We start from the raw sequence: 17,197 nt of genomic DNA, 5'->3' as shown, positions 1-17,197 counted from the left end.
CCGGAAATTATAGATGAGCCGACTGCATCAGCCTCCAGTGTCCTCGTCGTCGTCGGCTCGGCAGCTTGATAACGTCGCAGCCTATTCCAAACCCGCCGCTAGTAATGGCTGCTCATCTCCTTGTACTTCAGAATTTGCTATCGGTCGACCACCAAAATATTTCTCCTAGACAGAGTACAATACAAAGTACTTGTCTGTCTAGCTACAAATTATCAGTACCTAGAAAAACACTCTTGCTGGAAGACTGAGGTCGATGAAATGGCTAGTAAAACTCTGTCAACTAAGGATTCGGAATTTATGGAGCCACTTCACAAAGCCACGAGCCGCTAATTGATTACTAAAACGGAACCACGTCTTGTCTTGGACTTTCAGGAGGTGCAGAATTAACAGAGGAAAATCTATAATAAATTTACCTGATTCACACATTCATCCGATAGCGCCAAGTATCGTAGGCATCGCCTGATGAAATTATAACTATGGGCGTATGGAAAAGGGCTTAAAGAGACGTGCGGGACGCAACCGGCTGGCAGTACCTAAATGGATCAAAAGACAGAAGAGAAACAGTAGAGGCTGCACATGTATCGACACTATCACATTTGACTGAAGGAAACAAAAGCTGCCCGTGAGGCATCTAATTCTCACACTAAAATGCTTTGGTAATAGCACAACCGTGGGTAACGCCACAGTGGTCTGCTAGTTTCTGGGATAATCCTCCAGTTGGATGTTCCGAGCAGAACATCATTTAACATTTACTTGATTATAATACCACAGCGACTTCCGGGGCAATGACCTAACGGACGGAGCAGCGAATGATGCTATCGTTAGGGCCGGCCATGAGCGTGATGATATCTCGAATTTAGACTTTTTATGACTAAGATTCAAAAATGGTTCAAATGGCTCTGAGCACTATGGGACTTAACTACTGTGGTCATCAGTCCCCTAGAACTTAGAACTACTTAAACCTAACTAACCTAAGGACACCACACACATCCATGCCCGAGGCAGGATTCGAACCTGCGACCGCATCAGCAGCGCCTAGAACCGCTCGGCCACAGTGGCCGGCCCTCGTCAGCCGTGTTTCACATTATCAGAAGTAACCTTTCTAGACACTTAACATATTGTTTTATTTATAATGTCGTTTCAGCTACTGTCATACCAGATCCTCAGTTAAAATTAAAGAAACAGGAGCCATAGATGTGTCTGTTATACATTATCAGCATACAATACAGGAATATTAAAAAGTTATAAAAATTAAAGTTCATTTATCAGAACTTAACGACTTATAAGACAACGTACCCTGTCAATATGTATGTACTTTTGCGTAAGTAGCGCGTCAACTCGGCTCAAGAACTATACAGAAATATAAGTGCTATCCGACAGGTGGGGCTATTGTGTAGTTTCCTACCTACATTTTTTTGGTCATACATATAAAAGGCGAGATAATCTTAAAATTACAAACATCCTAAATCTATTATATTATGGAGGGTAATATACCCCATCCACCACTGTGGTTGGGGATGGGGTTCAGGAGACGTAACACAGGCGGTATCGAAACAGTGAAATGTCTCTGTAATGACAAACTTTATAAACATATCTGTTTCTATCTGGAAGAATTTACAGTGACAATACGACGTCTCAAAGACACCGTGACTTAGGGTATGGGGTGTAAGTGTGTGTGTGGGGGGGGGGGGGGGGGGGGCGGGGAGGAGACATAAAAAAAGAGCTCAGAAGTTCCTGAAGCAATCTGAATCAAATTTGCTACATACGTGAACCATTATTAGTGTGAAAATGCTGTGGGAGTAAGATATCCGTAATACCACCAGAAGTGGAGGTGAGGATAAGTAGACGTGCAGAAACGTCCGATAACGACCTGTTGGTATTATCTACCACATTTAGACTGGAATACTTTTGAATTATAAGGTGCCATCGGTCTCTTACTTGGGTTGATCTATACATTAATCAGAGCCAGAATAAAAACACTGCAGCGAGCCAATGATTTAGTCAGCGTGTTTCAGAGGCGAAGAGTATGCCACACTGCACAGTACCACAGACACATTTATCGTCTTGTCCGAAGTCGCGCGCTATAAAACAGCAGAGAATCAGACAGCTGTCAGAAACAGTCCTTTTTATCTAAAGGACAATCAGTAACTGGCAGAACTACAAGTTTTCTCGGGATTCAGATATAACTACAGGACGAAATTCGCTGGAGACTTTTTCTTTGTCATCAGTCTTCTAACTGGTTTGATGCGTCCCGCCATGAGTTCCTCTCCCATGCTAACCTCTTCATCTCAGAGTAGCACCTGCAACCTACGTCCTCTTCATCACCACTATATTGTGATCTGAGTCTATATCTGCTCCCGGGTACGCCTTACAATCCAGTATCTGCTTTCGGTATCTCCGTGACCATGATGTAATGTAACTAAAATCTTACCATATCACCCGGCCTTTTCCAAGTATAGCTCCTACTCTTGTGATTCTTATACAGACTATTCGCTGTTCCTAGTTACAGAAATCAATTAGCCCTTCTCCTCTCTCATCCGTTGTCCCAAGCCCATTTTCTCCTGTAACCTTTCCATCTACTCTTTTCCCTACAACTGCATTCCAGACCCCCATGACTATTAAATTTTCATCCCACATTACATACCGTATTACCTTTTCAATATCTTCGTACACTTTATCCTTTCATATTCAGCGTTCGACGTCGGCATGTATACCTGAACTATCGTTGTCGGTGTTGGTTTCCTGTCGATTCTGATAAGAACGACGCTGTCACTGAACTGTTCACAGAAACACACTCTCTACGCTACCTTCCTATTCCAACGAATCCTACTCCTGTTACACCATTTTCTGCTGTTGTTTATATTACCCTATACTCATCTGACCCTATATCCTTGTCTTTTTTCCACTGCACTTCACTGACCCCTACTATAACTAGATTTAGCCTTTGCATTTCCCTTTTCAGATTTTCTAGTTTCCCTACAACGTTCAGGCTTCTGACATTCCACGCCTGGACTCGTAGAATGTCATCCTTCGGTTGATTATTCAATCTTTTTCTCATGGTAACCTCCGCCTTGGCAGTCCCCTCCCGGAGATCCGAATGGGGGACAATTCCGGAATCTTTTGCCAATGGAGAGATCATCATGACACTTCTTCAATTACAGGCCACATGTCCTGTGGATACACGTTACGCGTCCTTAATGCAGTGGTTTCCTTTGCTTTATGGATTCTCATGCCGTTGATTATTGCTGATTCTTCCGCGTTTCGGGGCAGTTTCGCACCCCTAGGACAAGAGAGTGCCCTGAACCTCTATCCGCTCCTCCGCCCTCTTTGACAAGGACGTTGGCGGAATGAGGGTGACTTCTTATGCAGGAAGTCTTCGGCCGCCAGTGCTGATTATTAATCAAAATTTAATCAGCTGCTGGATTCTAACCCGGAACCGAAGACGTTTTGATTATGAATCAAAGACGCCACCCCCTTTTTTTCCTTTCCTTTTCATTTTGTTCGATATAGTTCGTCACGTTTGGTCTGAGCGGGCATCACAAGACATCCGTTCGAGTTGATCGTTGGTTCCTTGACTCAGTTCTATTATTATGGAGAGCACGCAGCCCTCTGACCGAACACGCTGAGCTACCGTGCCGGCAACCCTAGACCACGGGACGTACGGATGAAAAATTTTTAAAAATAGGCTCACCGGACAAAAAGTTAGTTACCCATAGAGAAACCATCATAAGCATCACTTAGTACCGTGTAATTTCGCTCCTAGACTTGATAACCACCTGGATTCAGTTAGGAAGCTACTCCAGAAGGTTGTGCAAGCACATCGCACTCTGATAAAGCCACTCGCTGAGGTTTCGATCGCGCAGTTCCGCCATATTGTGGGGATGCTGATGTCGGCGTTCCAGTATGCCCCGCAGACTTTGTATGAAGTTCAAATCATATGATTTTACAAGATAATCTAGATGTAACAGGGTGGAGAAGTGTTCAGAAAACCAATCACGTATCCTTGCTGCCCGAGGAACTCTGCTGTTGTCATCTGAATGAATAATGCTACGTGTCCTGTGGGATGCTGCCCAATCGTGTAATGTAGGGGGCGTAGGAAGCTGTATTCACGGATAGTTAGACAACATTCAAGCGAATCATATTGATGGAGCTTGTTACAGTAATTGAATTGACAATACTTAACTTGAGTATGTACAATGTTAGTCGCAATCTGTTGGCGACATGCCAATAGTCAATGTCCTTCGATAGATACAGTTTCCATGCAAGCTAATCACCCAAGTTCATAAGTCAAAGCTCTTCTACTGCGACTCTTCTAGTGGTGCTCTTCTAGTTTTGCAAGGTTACCTTTATTTTGCAGAAAACAGTATAAACATGTGATAGGAAAGTAGAAACAATGTAAAGAATACAGAGTGTAAGCAACAGCAACATGCATAACGGTAGCCAAGAATGCTCTTCGTTTTTCTCCAATTTAAAGGATTTGTACACAAATGGTGACAACTGATTAATGTGCTCACTAAGGGTTGTGACCCCTGTGGTAGCAATACAGAATTGAAAACGACGGAGCATATTGTGAATGATGTCATCAGTTTCATCTTGAGGTAATAAGGCCGATTCTTCCTGCAGAACTGCTCACAAGCCTTAGAGAACGGTTGGTGATTGATGACACGATGGAACCTGTCTCTCCAGCGCATCCCAGACGTGCTGTATGCGATTCAAATTGGGAGAGCGTGCAGACCGCGATATGCGCGCAGCGTCATCCGTTTTCAAGGAAACATCAACCGCCCGTGCTTTATGAGGTAGAGCATTATCGTCCTTCAGTACGAAGTCTGGACCCACAGAACCTCGTGACAACCGCACATGAGGTCTGAAGATCTCGTCACAATACCTGACAGCAGTTAAACCTTGCCGATTCAAGCGTACAATTTCACGAAGAGGTGTTCGAGCTGTCGACATAATCCTTACCCACACCATTAGGGATCCTCCTCGAGATCGATATCTTTCCACAATGTTTAGCTGCAGAAATCGTGTTCCTTCAGACGTAAATCCGTCGAGAATCAATCTCCAGACGAAATCGGCACTCATCTGTGAAAAGAACATTGGCCCACTGTTTGACTGTTGAGGTGGCATATTGACGACTCCACTCTAGACATTCCCTTCTGTGAAGATGCTTCAGACGTACACAGGGAGCAGTGAGCCGTGCACAGCTCCCGTTTATCCCATTGATTGTTTGTCATCTTTTGTTACGGTAGTACCACCTCGTTTTCTTATTCCGTTTATTGGCGTTACTAACTTCCTGGCTTACTTGCCGTGAGCGGCAGCAGCTGCGCGTATCGATACGTACACTGTCCTACCATCTCTGGAGCGACCGATAGTATTTCCGGGTCGTCGTGTGTCTGGCAGTCAGTTCGGGATGGACCAGCAGTGAGTTGGAACGAGCCAGAAGTGGTGTTCGAACTTGGTAGTAGGACAGCTGGGACGCTGCAGAAGTTCGGTCGGTTTCGAGCGGCAGTAAGATTCGGATAGGCATGACTCACCCGGCCGTAGCTGACACTCATGGCTTGAGTGGTGACGGTCTTGGTTGATCATCGCTTAGTGATCTTACAGGACGATTTATACTTGCTCGCCGATCGCTTATGAGTTGGCGGTGTGTGTCTCAACTCGTGGTTCGTCCTTGTGATTGCACAGCCACTGCTTTTAGTATTGGTCGCGTTCTTCGTCCAACTGTTTGTGATATTGTGTGCACCCTGTTATGCCGACTGCCCGGTTATTTTAGTTCTGTCTCCGTGCTGATACATTCAAATGGTTCAAATGGCTCTGAGCACTATGGGACTTAACATCTTAGGTCATCAGTCCCCTAGAACTTAGAACTACGTAAACCTAACTAACCTAAGGACATCACACAACACCCAGCCATCACGAGGCAGAGAAAATCCGTGACCCCGCCGGGAATCGAACCCGGGAACCCGGGCGTGGGAAGCGAGAACGCTACCGCACGACCACGAGATGCGGGCTGCTGATACGTGGCAGTTGATAGGTTGGCGCAGTCACGTCGTAAGCATCATGGTGGATGCAGTACCATGAAGGCGTGGATAGCCATCACTCGAAGATGACTGCCGACACACATGATTGAGTGGTATATCGTCGGTCGGTCGTCTTGTCGGATGATATGTATTTGGCCGGCTATCGCTTATGGGTTGGCTGTGTGTGCCTACTCGTGATTTGTCCTTGTTATTGCACAGTCACTACCGTTAGCACCATCTAGTTCTTCGTGCATATGTTCGTGAGACTGTGTGCAGTTTATGTGATTTTGACTGACAGTTAATTTAAATGTTGTCGGCGTACTGGCTCTGAATTGGCCGGTTGGCGTGGAGTAGCGAGGAAGGACAGGATAGCCATCACTCGCCCGACGATTTTCGATACACACGTTTGAGTGGCAACGACCTTCCTTGGCCGTTTGGTTGGTCGTCTGATTAGATGACGTGTATTTGGGTCGTCCACCGCTTATGGGTTGTCTGTGATCCGTTCTTGTTGTTGTTCCACAGTCACCGCTGTTAGCATCGTTTGAGTTTTGGTGCAAGTGTGGAGCGGAGCTGATCCTGATCATTGGTATGTTGACTGTCTATCGGCTGGGTTGCCGTCGGATTAAGAATGGTTGGCCCGACTGCCTGTCTCACCTAAGCGAGCGTTAGTATTTGAATTCCAGGCCGACCCTCGAACATCTGAGCGCCCTTTTGTGTACTCCCTTTTTTTTTAATTTGTTCATGTAGTTTGTACTTTTATGGCTTTTCGCCGATTTTTAAATTAAGGTTGTTTTGCCCTTAAGGCTTAAGATTCTTTAGGCCTTCAGCCTAAAGAAATGTTTCGCGTAAGTCCTTTGGCATTTTCAAAATTTTAGTGTTGTGAATTTTAAGTGCTGGGCCTTCAGTCGATTTTGAGTTTGAGTTGTTATGCTCTTAAGGCCTTCAGCCTAATATAAAGAATTGTTTCACGTAAGGCCTTTGGTGTTTAAAAAAAATAATGTTGTGGAGTTTTAAGTGTTGGTCCTTCAACCGATTTGAATTTAACTTGTTTGCTATTAAAGTGTTTGATGTTTTGGGTCTTCAGCCTAAATAAAAAACTGTTGTATGATAAGGCTTGCTTTTTAATTTCTGATTATGCTTACGTTTTAAGTTATTGGCCTTCAGCCGTTTTTAAATTAAAGTAGTCTTTCCCTTAAAGCATCAGGTTATACTGCGCACTCAGCCGGTGATCAAGTTCCAAAGATAAAAGTTGTTCTTTTTTCTTTTAAAAAAATATTTTCTTGGTTCTTGTAATGTTTGAATAAGGAAATAAAGTTGTATGTTCGAGTGTAACTGTCAGCCGATTATTTTGGCCCTTTCCACAGATTATACTGCATGTCCTGTCCTGCAGGTTTAGCAGGGCGTTTCAAGCAGGTCTCTGACAGTAAAGGCCATCCTGCCGAAGCCTTCTGTACACCATTTGCCTCGATACAGCAAGTTCAGTGGATGCTGTGGTCAGATGCCAGCTACCTTTCAGTACTAAGGCGCTACCGACATGCCCTTACGGCAAAAGGACGGTCATCTCCATTTAATGTTACATGTGGTCGGCCCTGTCCTAGTCTTCGTGATACAGCTGCGGTCTCTATTAACTGTCGTCACATCTGAAACACAACAGGACGATTCATATTGTGCCATCGGGCCACATCAGTTTGCGACGGTCCTAATTCCATTCTTGCTATGGCCTTTCACCACAGAGAGTCTATGAGGCATTTTCTCTGTTTGATGCTGCACCGTCTGTGACTGTATGCACAGCTACTACGGATGTGGGACTACCCGGCAAACTGTATCTTGTTTGATAGGTGCCCTTATGTCATCGTTGGATTGTTGTCTGTTGACCTGAACGCCATCTTTCGTGCAGAATACGATCGTGGCAACTTCTGTTGACAGTTTGTATGATTATATCGTGAATTAAACACACAACAGGAAAATAGCGGTTTGTTGCTTTAATTTTGGACATCAGTGTATGATTACCCTTTTTGCCACGGCCTTACGCTTACCCACGGTTATGTACAATGTCTCACTGATCGTTACTGTCTTAGGCCCCTGAAGGGGCAGTGCACGCACGGTTGAGCTCGTGAGCCAGTCGCTGCGCCATCTGTAAGGGCTTAAATTTTGATGCGTGTGTGCTTACTGGGGTGACTATTTCCTTGTTCGTTGAGTTCATCTATGAATTTTGCTAAATGTATGTAAAACATGTACAGGGTGTTTCAAAGCCTTTGCTGCAAACGTGTAGGGGTGATGGGGAACAATTTTTGCTTGACACAAAATGTTGAGTGAGTGGACCATAGGCGACACACATGGCACACGAACGCCGCAGATGCCTAAGCCCTCTCGCCTCTCTGGGCATGAACAGCCTAAGAAGACGCCTAGCTTTACCGGGAAGCGTCGCTGTACATTCTGTGTCAAATAGAAGTTGTTCCCATGACGTGATCTATCACCCCTAGACGTTTGTCGTAAGTACTTTAAATTACCCTGTATATATGTGTGAAATAGTTGGGTTGTGTTGATTTGGTGGAAGAGACTAACTAGCGAGGTCATCGGTCACATTGGATTAGGGAAGGATGTGGGTGGAAGTCGGCCGTGCTCTTTCGAAGGAACCATCCCGGCATTTGCCTGAAGCGATTTAGGGAAATCACGGAAAACCTAAATCAGAATGAGATTTTCACTCTGCAGCGGAGTGTGCGCTGATATGAAACTTCCTGGCAGATTAAAACTGTGTGCCCGACCGAGACTCGAACTCGGGACGTGCTGCAGAGTGAAAATCTCATTCTGGAAACATTCCCCAGGCTGTGGCTAAGCCATGTCTCCGCAATATCCTTTCTTTCAGGAGTGCTAGTTCTGCAAGGTTCGCAGGAGAGCTTCTGTAAAGTTTGGAAGGTAGGAGACGAGGTACTGGCAGAAGTAAAGCTGTGGGTACCGGGCGTGAGTCGTGCTTCGGTAGCTCAGTTGGTAGAGCACTTGCCCGCGGGAGGCAAAGGTCCCGAGTTCGAGTCTCGGTCGGGCACACAGTTTTAATCTGCCAGGAAGTTTCAACCTAAATCAGGTTGGCCGGACGTGGGATTGAACAGTCGTCCCCCCGATGTGTTAAATATTCAGTGTGTATCTGGACCCCCCCCCGCAAAAAACAAAAAAAAACTTACGTCTTTCCAATTAGGTGGTTTTTGCTGCCACTTACTGCCAGGTACTCCATATCAGCGACCTCAGTAGTTATTGCACATCGTAAGAGAGAAGAATGGGACGCTCCACGGAACTCACGGACATCGAAGGTGGTCAGGTGTTTAGATGTCACTTGCGTTACACCTCTGTACGCAAGATTTTCACTCTCCTAAACTTCCCTAGGACCACTGTTTCCGATCTGATAGTGAAGTGTAAACGTGAAGGGACACACATACACCACAAAAGCGTACAGGCCGACCTCGTCTGTTGACTCACAAAGACCGCCTACAGTTGAAGAGGTTTGTAATGTGTAATAGGCAGACATCGGTCCAACCATCATACAGGAATTCCGAACTGCATCAGGATTCACTGAAAATACCATTACAGTTAGGCGGGAGGTGAGAAAACTTGGATTTCATGGTCGAGCGGCCACACATCACAGCGGTAAATGCCAAACGACGCCTCGTTTGGTGCAAGGAGCTTTAACGTTGAACGACTGATCAGTGGAAAAATGTAGTGTGAAGAACCCGGTGGCAGATTGTGGGTATGGCGAATGCTCGATGAACGTCATCTGCCAGCGTGTGTAGTGCCAACAGAAAAATTTGGAGACGGTGGTGTTAAGGTGTGGACATGTTTTCCATGGAGAAGGCTTGCACCCCTTGTTGTTTTGCGTGACACTATCTCACCACAGGCCTACATTGATGTTTTAGCAGCTTATTGCTTCCCACTGTTGAAGAACAATTCGGGGATGGCGATTGCATCTTTCAACACGATCGAGCACCTGTTCATAATGCACGGCCTGTGGCTGAGTGCTTACATGACAATATCATCCCTGTAAGGGACTGGCCTGCACAGAGTCCTGACCTGAATCCTATTGAACACCTTAGGGATGTTTTGGAACGCCAACTTCGTGCCAGGCCTCACCAACCGACATCGATACCTCTCCTCAGTGCAGCACTCCGTGAAGAATGGTTTGCCATTTCCCAAGAAACCTTCCTGCATCTGACCGAACGTATGCCTGCGAGAATGGAAACTGTCATCGAGCCTAAGTGTGAGGCAACAACATATTGAATTCCAGTATTACTGATGGAGGGCGCCACGAACTTGTAAATCGTTTTCAGCCAGGTGTCCGGATACTTTTGATCACATCGTGTATGTGACGTATGCGTAAGCGGTTGAAGCCATTGACAAAAAGCCTTAAGTGTGTAAATTACTTTTGGAGAATCCTTGATTTTCACGTGGTTAATTATATGTTGCATGATCATGAGTGTGAGAGCCGACACATTTATTTGTATCAGCAAGGGACGCGAAGACCAACAGTATCGTATATCCAAAAGTACTTCACAAACTTTTTCACATTTATTTCAATGCATGGAACATCAGAGTTTTTCGTTTATTTTGAGGCCAACATGTAACTGTGTCTGTATTATATTTTTGTACCTATTTAGAAAGAAAAAGAGGCATTGCGACGCATACCGCGCAAAGCTAAATCATAAAACACGATTTCAGTTAGCATTGCTCATAAAATTGCGTTTCCAAATGGTAGGAATACGTTCACCTCGAGATCACCAAAGTAAGACAAGCAGAGCCCCTGAAATTTATTTTACAACCATATCTATACAGACTAAAACTTCAGAGTTAAATGTATTACGCTTTAACATGGCGTAAAGTTGTAGTTCTTCTTGTAGTATAAATAACAATACTTCTCTATTTACAGGCATTATCTTATACATGAGCCAAGACATTATGACGGCCTATTTAATAGCGTGTTTTGCCACTTTTTCAACAAATTGCCTGGTTCCGATTACTCCTTGACAGGATTCCAAAAACATGTGGTACCAGATGTATACACACAGATCAAGCAGTCACGGGCACGCAGCCCGCGCCAGGTATGCGTTCCAATGGGAAGACATCAGGCACATTTTCTGGCCAAAACATTAGTGTGACTTTGCTATAATGGCCCTTAAACCACTACAGCACGATACTGACCTTATGGCCGTAGGGGGATACGTCAAGTATGAAGCAATGCTGATGGTCCGCTGTTGTTCACATAGTTCACTACTGCCATTATGCCTTCGATTACCATCACAAATCCCATGGAGGCCCAACAGGATATACCCAATAGCATAATTCTCTCCTCACCAGCCTGCATCTGTGTCACGGTGCATGTTTCGTGCGGCCACTCTCCTGGATCGTGTAAGGATCGGACCCGACCTGGTGTAACAAAAAATGTGACTCATTCGACAGACGACACTGCAATGATAACTGACGATGTCGTTGGGTCAACACAGGAACAAGTAGTGGAGCTGCATGTTTAACAATGGCCTTTGAACGGTGTGCTCCGAGACACTTGTACCGGCACCAATATTGCACTCTGTCATCAGGTCTGGCGCAGATCGCTGCATATCCCGGATTACACAGTGGAGCATCCACCCACTTCTACGTTTTGTGATGAGACGAGGTAGTTCAATACCATACGAACTACTCGTTATTTCACAATCCTTCAACCAATCTCCATGAGTGCTCACGACAGTAGTACGTTAACAGGCGACTAGCTTCGCCGTTTCAGAGATTTTCGTTTCCAGCCACAACAATGGGCCCTTTTTAAAAATGCTTATATCGGTGGATTTTCGCATTTGCGTTCCGTGTCTTTGCTATAATAACTGGCAGTTCGTTTCTCTTCGCTTACATTCTTTCCTTACTGCATCACGTGCCCATAACACCACTATGAGACATTCAACATCGCGGTGGACAGTGGTCATAATGTCATGGCTCTTCAGTGTATTTAGCAAGGAAATTGTAATTTTTAATGTAGGGAAAATGAAACAGAACTGGGCGAAGGATAATGCCAAATTAACGTATCGTACATGGAACAAGAAAGTGTCATGTTGGTTTCCAAGAACCAAGCAAACCCTGAGACGGCGATTAAATGGAAGGTACGCTGATAAGAAGAGCAGCACGGACCCGAGCTGCTCGGAATTGGTAGTTTATATCAGGAACTCATCCAAAGTGGCTGTCCGCAGCTCGTGGTCGTGCGGCAGCGTTCTCGCTTCCCGCGCCCGGGTTCACGGGTTCGATTCCCGGCGGGGTCAGGGATTTTCTCTGCCTCGTGATGACTGGGTGTTGTGTGATGTCCTTAGGTTAGTTAGGTTTAAGTAGTTCTAAGTTCTAGGGGACTGATGACCATAGATGTTAAGTTCCATAGTGCTCAGAGCCATTTTGAACCAAAGTGACTGTCGAATGAATAATGATGATTATGACGACAGAAGAGATGAGAGAAGGTGTCCAGTCACAGAAATGGAACACAAATACATTGTACTTACTAAATACTTGTTTTGCAAATCAAACTGCCTTTTCTTGTTGCTTGTTATTTTATTTATCTTATACGCGTTTCGCCTTCTTCTGTTCTAAGGCAGCATCAGTGGGATCTATAATGATACAGTTTTGTTAGTTATAGATTGATGCCTTAGAGCAGGGGAGGGCGAAACGCGTATGGGATGAATAAAATAACTAGCAGCAAGAAAAGGTAGTTTGATTTTCAAAACAAGTATTTATGTGCTTGCTGCGGAGGATGGCCACACAAACAAACTTGTTATAGTACTTACTGTTGCAGGTGAGTCTCCACCGGTTAATGGAGGGATATATACGTAACACAAGTTTCTCACGGGTTCCAGAAGTGCTGATTTCGGAGAGTGTGCCGCTACCCATTAAGTCCTAAGCGCGCGTTGTCAACAACGAAGTAGTTCCTAAGCAGAAGCAGATAGTCCAGTTTCATGCCCGAGACACACAGAGACAGAAACATTAATGTTGGACTACAAGACTATAGATTAGGTATATTTCTTGCTACGATATTTCAACTTTGGCCAGAGCCTCATTAACTTGGTGGCTGAATATTGCAATAAAATAGCTTGTCGTCAGTTGTGCTCGAAAAGGAAAACATTTTTCGTAGGAGTAACCTAAAAATTATAAATCCATGATATTATGTGTATAGAACTATATCTTTAACGCAACAATATTTCTTTGCACAAGTATATGTATATATTTTGAAAAAGCTTTGTATCACAGGCTTTACATGTAAATGTTGGTAAACAAAATTGGATTTTGCTATACTCTTGCAGTAGATTTATAAGATAATGTTTACAGCCTCAGTCACGTTTGTTTACCAACATTCATTTGTAACATACTTCTCAAAATTATTGTTCAACATGCTATCTTCTGTAACGATAACAGCCAATTTTTCGCCGACGACCTCATAAGCTGAAATCGAGTGAGGCTGTAGATTTTATTTTATAACTGATAAATCTACGACAAGAATTCAGCAAAATCCACGGAGGAAACGACGCATGGAATAGTGCAAACGCGACAAAGTAAATGAGCCATTGAAGGTAAATATTAAAGAAAGATATAGAAACAGCATATGGTAGACGGTTGACCTAAATTGGATTAGAAGTTAAAATCAAGCTACAACTAAACATAACCCTGTAACTATAGAATTACCTACTTTTGTAACTGTAGTATAAGTGAGAATTTGAACATATATGAAGAATTACACATAACTTCAGGAAGTAGTACAGATCGTGAAACAGAAGGAAAGTAAGGTATTTAGAACCACCGAAAAAACACAGCATAATGTATTTAAAAAAAGGTGAGTGGGATGCGACACACTGTAGCCATGTTGAGGAGAGGGAAAAGTGCACGAAGAAAGTTGTTTGGCTGACGTTAAGGGCTGTGCTATAAGAATATGTAATTCTCCAATCTTCCAAAGGATTCAGCTTTAATCCAGTGCATATCGAGTAGAGGACGTAGGCGGTTATGTGTTAGTGATGACATTCCCTCAGTTCATTCGAGAAAAGGATCTATTTATATTGATTACTATTATTGAAAACTTTAGTTACTTAATTTCGTAGACATGAATCGACAATTTGCACCAACCTGTAAGAATATAGAGCATGTCCTTTTCGCAACAGTTTCGTAATAAACTATGCACCTCACGAGACTGGCTGCTACATTTTTGTCTCCTGGTAATGGTTTAATCTGAACGTAGCGAGAGACGCCCGCTGTCCTGTCCGTACCGTGAAGCGCGTTTGAGAGCCACGGCGCGTGTGCATTAGCGGCTAAGTGCCGGCGTCAGCGCAAGACAAGGAAAGCTCGGACGGCTTTAATGGACAATAAACCACTGTACCGCGCCTCGCAGCGCCGCATTTTAACGCAATATTTCTGGCTAACAGCCCGAAGCGTCGTTAGCGCTGTAACGATTCAAAGTTGCGCTCACTAAGTCCCGAAGTGATAAATTATAGTCTCCACACGAGCGATGTTACTGCTCAGTCTTCCTTAAAAAAGAAAAATAGAAATGCTGCAGTCCTGCTCTTCTCCTCACAAATACCGAATCGCAATTCGATATTTACTGCCAGCATTGTTCCCTTGTCTGTTTGTTACTTCCAGAATCTTTTATGTTTTTGTGTTTCTCACTAGATGAGTGGGCTTTGGTGCTTTAAATATAACTTCCACGCGAAAGAGCTATTTCAGTACGTATCTACATATTAGGCTCCTTTTTATTTCACTGTGTAGTAAATCTCATTGGCGGCTACTACTGTGGTTGTTTCTGCTGTACACCTCGTCTATTGTACAAGCCTCATTTACTCCTTTTTCCTTAAGCTAGTGCTTCCTCAATACCGTTTCTTTCATTGTGTTGTGCAAGGGGATCCATCACCCGTTTCTGTGACCTCGAATCCTTCCTCCTAAGATACGAAAGTTTGTTCCTGCCTTATGTCCCCGTTGCCTGTTCTTCTCCTCCTTGTAGCAGGGCTGGCCTACACAATATCACATCAGTTGCCTCGATTCTGTTTCGCCCTTTTCTTGTAACAATTAACTCTTTACAACCACCGTTATACAGTTTACCTACTTGTAGAATTTTTGGTTGTTTATACGAGTTTCACATATGAAACTAAATTTTGCGGCTTAGAGCACAGAACTGACTTCACCCCCCCCCCCCCTCCCCATGAATTCCTCTCCTATGCCCACCCCTTCATCCGAGAGTAGCAATTGCAACCTGTGTATCAGTTCATTTGTTCGCTACATTCCACTCTCTGTCTTATCTTACAGTTTTTATCCTCTACAGCTGCCTCTGCCACCATCGAAATTCCCTTATGTGTCAACACGTATCCTATCATCCGTTTTTGTCAGTGTTACTCATGTTCCTCTCCTTGTCGATTCTGCGGAGAATCTTATTTCTTACCAGTTTCGCTAATTTTTAACATCCTTCTGTAAATCCATAAATCAAAAGCTTCGATTCTCTTCATTTTAGTTTTTCCCACAGAAAATTATCCACTTCCATGTAATGCTGTGCTCCAATCGTACATTCTCAGAAAATTTCTTCCTCAAATTAAGGCATATGTTTCATACCAGTAGAATTCTCTTGGCCAGCAATGCCCTCCTTGCCTGTGCCAGTCTGCATTTTATATCGACTTTGCTTTGTCAGTCACTTGTAATTTTGTTGATAAGGTAGCAGAGCTCTTTCGTCTGCTTAGTGGTCGCCAAATTTTGTGTTAAACTTGCGACAGATCTCTCCTCTGTAGTTGTCATAAGATTTTTCTTTCGTCGGTTTGGGCTAAATTCATATATGTACTCATTTCATATGTTCATTTCTCTCAATCGATTCTGTAATACATCCTCACATTGAAGATAGCAATGACGACAGGGAATTTTATAACTGATATTCATTCATCTTTAATTTTAATTCCTCTCCTGAACTGTTCTTTTATTTTTTTCGTTACTTATTTGATTTATAGATTGAATAATAACGGTGAATGACCACATCTTGTCTTAAATCATTCTTAGTACAAACACTTCGTTCTCGATTTTCTATTCACAGTTTTTCTCTTGGTTCTTGTCAAACTGTATATCACCCGATTTCCCTACAACTCACACCTGCTTTCCTGAGAATTTCGAAGATCTTGCGCTATCATACACTGTCGAACGTTTTTTCTACGTCAAAATCCTAAAAACGCGTTTGGCTTTCTCATGCTTTCCTTACTTTCCCTAAAGCCAAAATTATCGTCTTCTAAGAGACACTCACATTTGTTTTCTAGTCTTCCGCGTCTTATTTTTGTGAGAAACTGTGATGCATGAGCAGTTAAGCTGACTGTGCGGTAGTTGTTCCAGTTATCTGCCCTTTCTATTTCCAGATTATTTAGATAACATTTTTCGTAATGTCTGCCGGTGCAGGTTCATCGAATACACAGACCATGTTGATAAATCTTTTGCTAGCAACATCTCAAATGATTTTAGAAATGCCAACGAATGTTTTCTATGCTTTCAGCTTTGTTTAATCGCAAGTCTTCCAGAAGCTCTATTAAATCCTATGCTACAGTATGCCCTACGACTTCAATTTCCACTCTCATTTCATTCTCTATCACGTCTGCAATTCCTCCCCGTTGTACAGGCCTTCAGTGTAATCTTTCCACCTACCTGCTCCCTCCTGTGGGTCTAAAAATTTGATTCCTCATTGCACTCTTTATGTTAAAGCCCTTACTTTTAATTTTACGGAGGCTTGTTTTGTCTTTCACACAAGCTGAATCAGTCCTTCCAACTACCATTTCTTTTCGGATTTCTCCGCATTAATCCTGCAGTACTTTCGCCTTGTCTCCACTGTTGATTTCTGAATTTCCGTGTGACCATGACTAAATACAACTGGAATCTTCCCGTTTCCCCAGTCTTCTTCCGGGTATAACTCCTAATCTTGTGATTTTTTGATCTTCGTTATTGCAGTACTCAGTCTTTCTCCTCTCCTATTTCTACGAGTGAGTCCAAACTCCTCTGGTACTTCATCAGATATCCTACTCTAGTTAAATGATTTTCTGTTGCTGTTGATATTACCAAAAATTCTCCAGTCCTGAAATAGCTATCATCATTCCATTTCATTTCAGTGGTCTGTATATATATCTCGACTGAGCCTTCCCATTTCCGTTTTCAGAAGTTGTAGC

Source organism: Schistocerca serialis, chromosome 8, assembly GCF_023864345.2.
Source record: "Schistocerca serialis cubense isolate TAMUIC-IGC-003099 chromosome 8, iqSchSeri2.2, whole genome shotgun sequence".
Taxonomy (NCBI): Eukaryota; Metazoa; Arthropoda; class Insecta; order Orthoptera; family Acrididae; genus Schistocerca; species Schistocerca serialis.
This window is presented reverse-complemented; position numbering follows the sequence as displayed.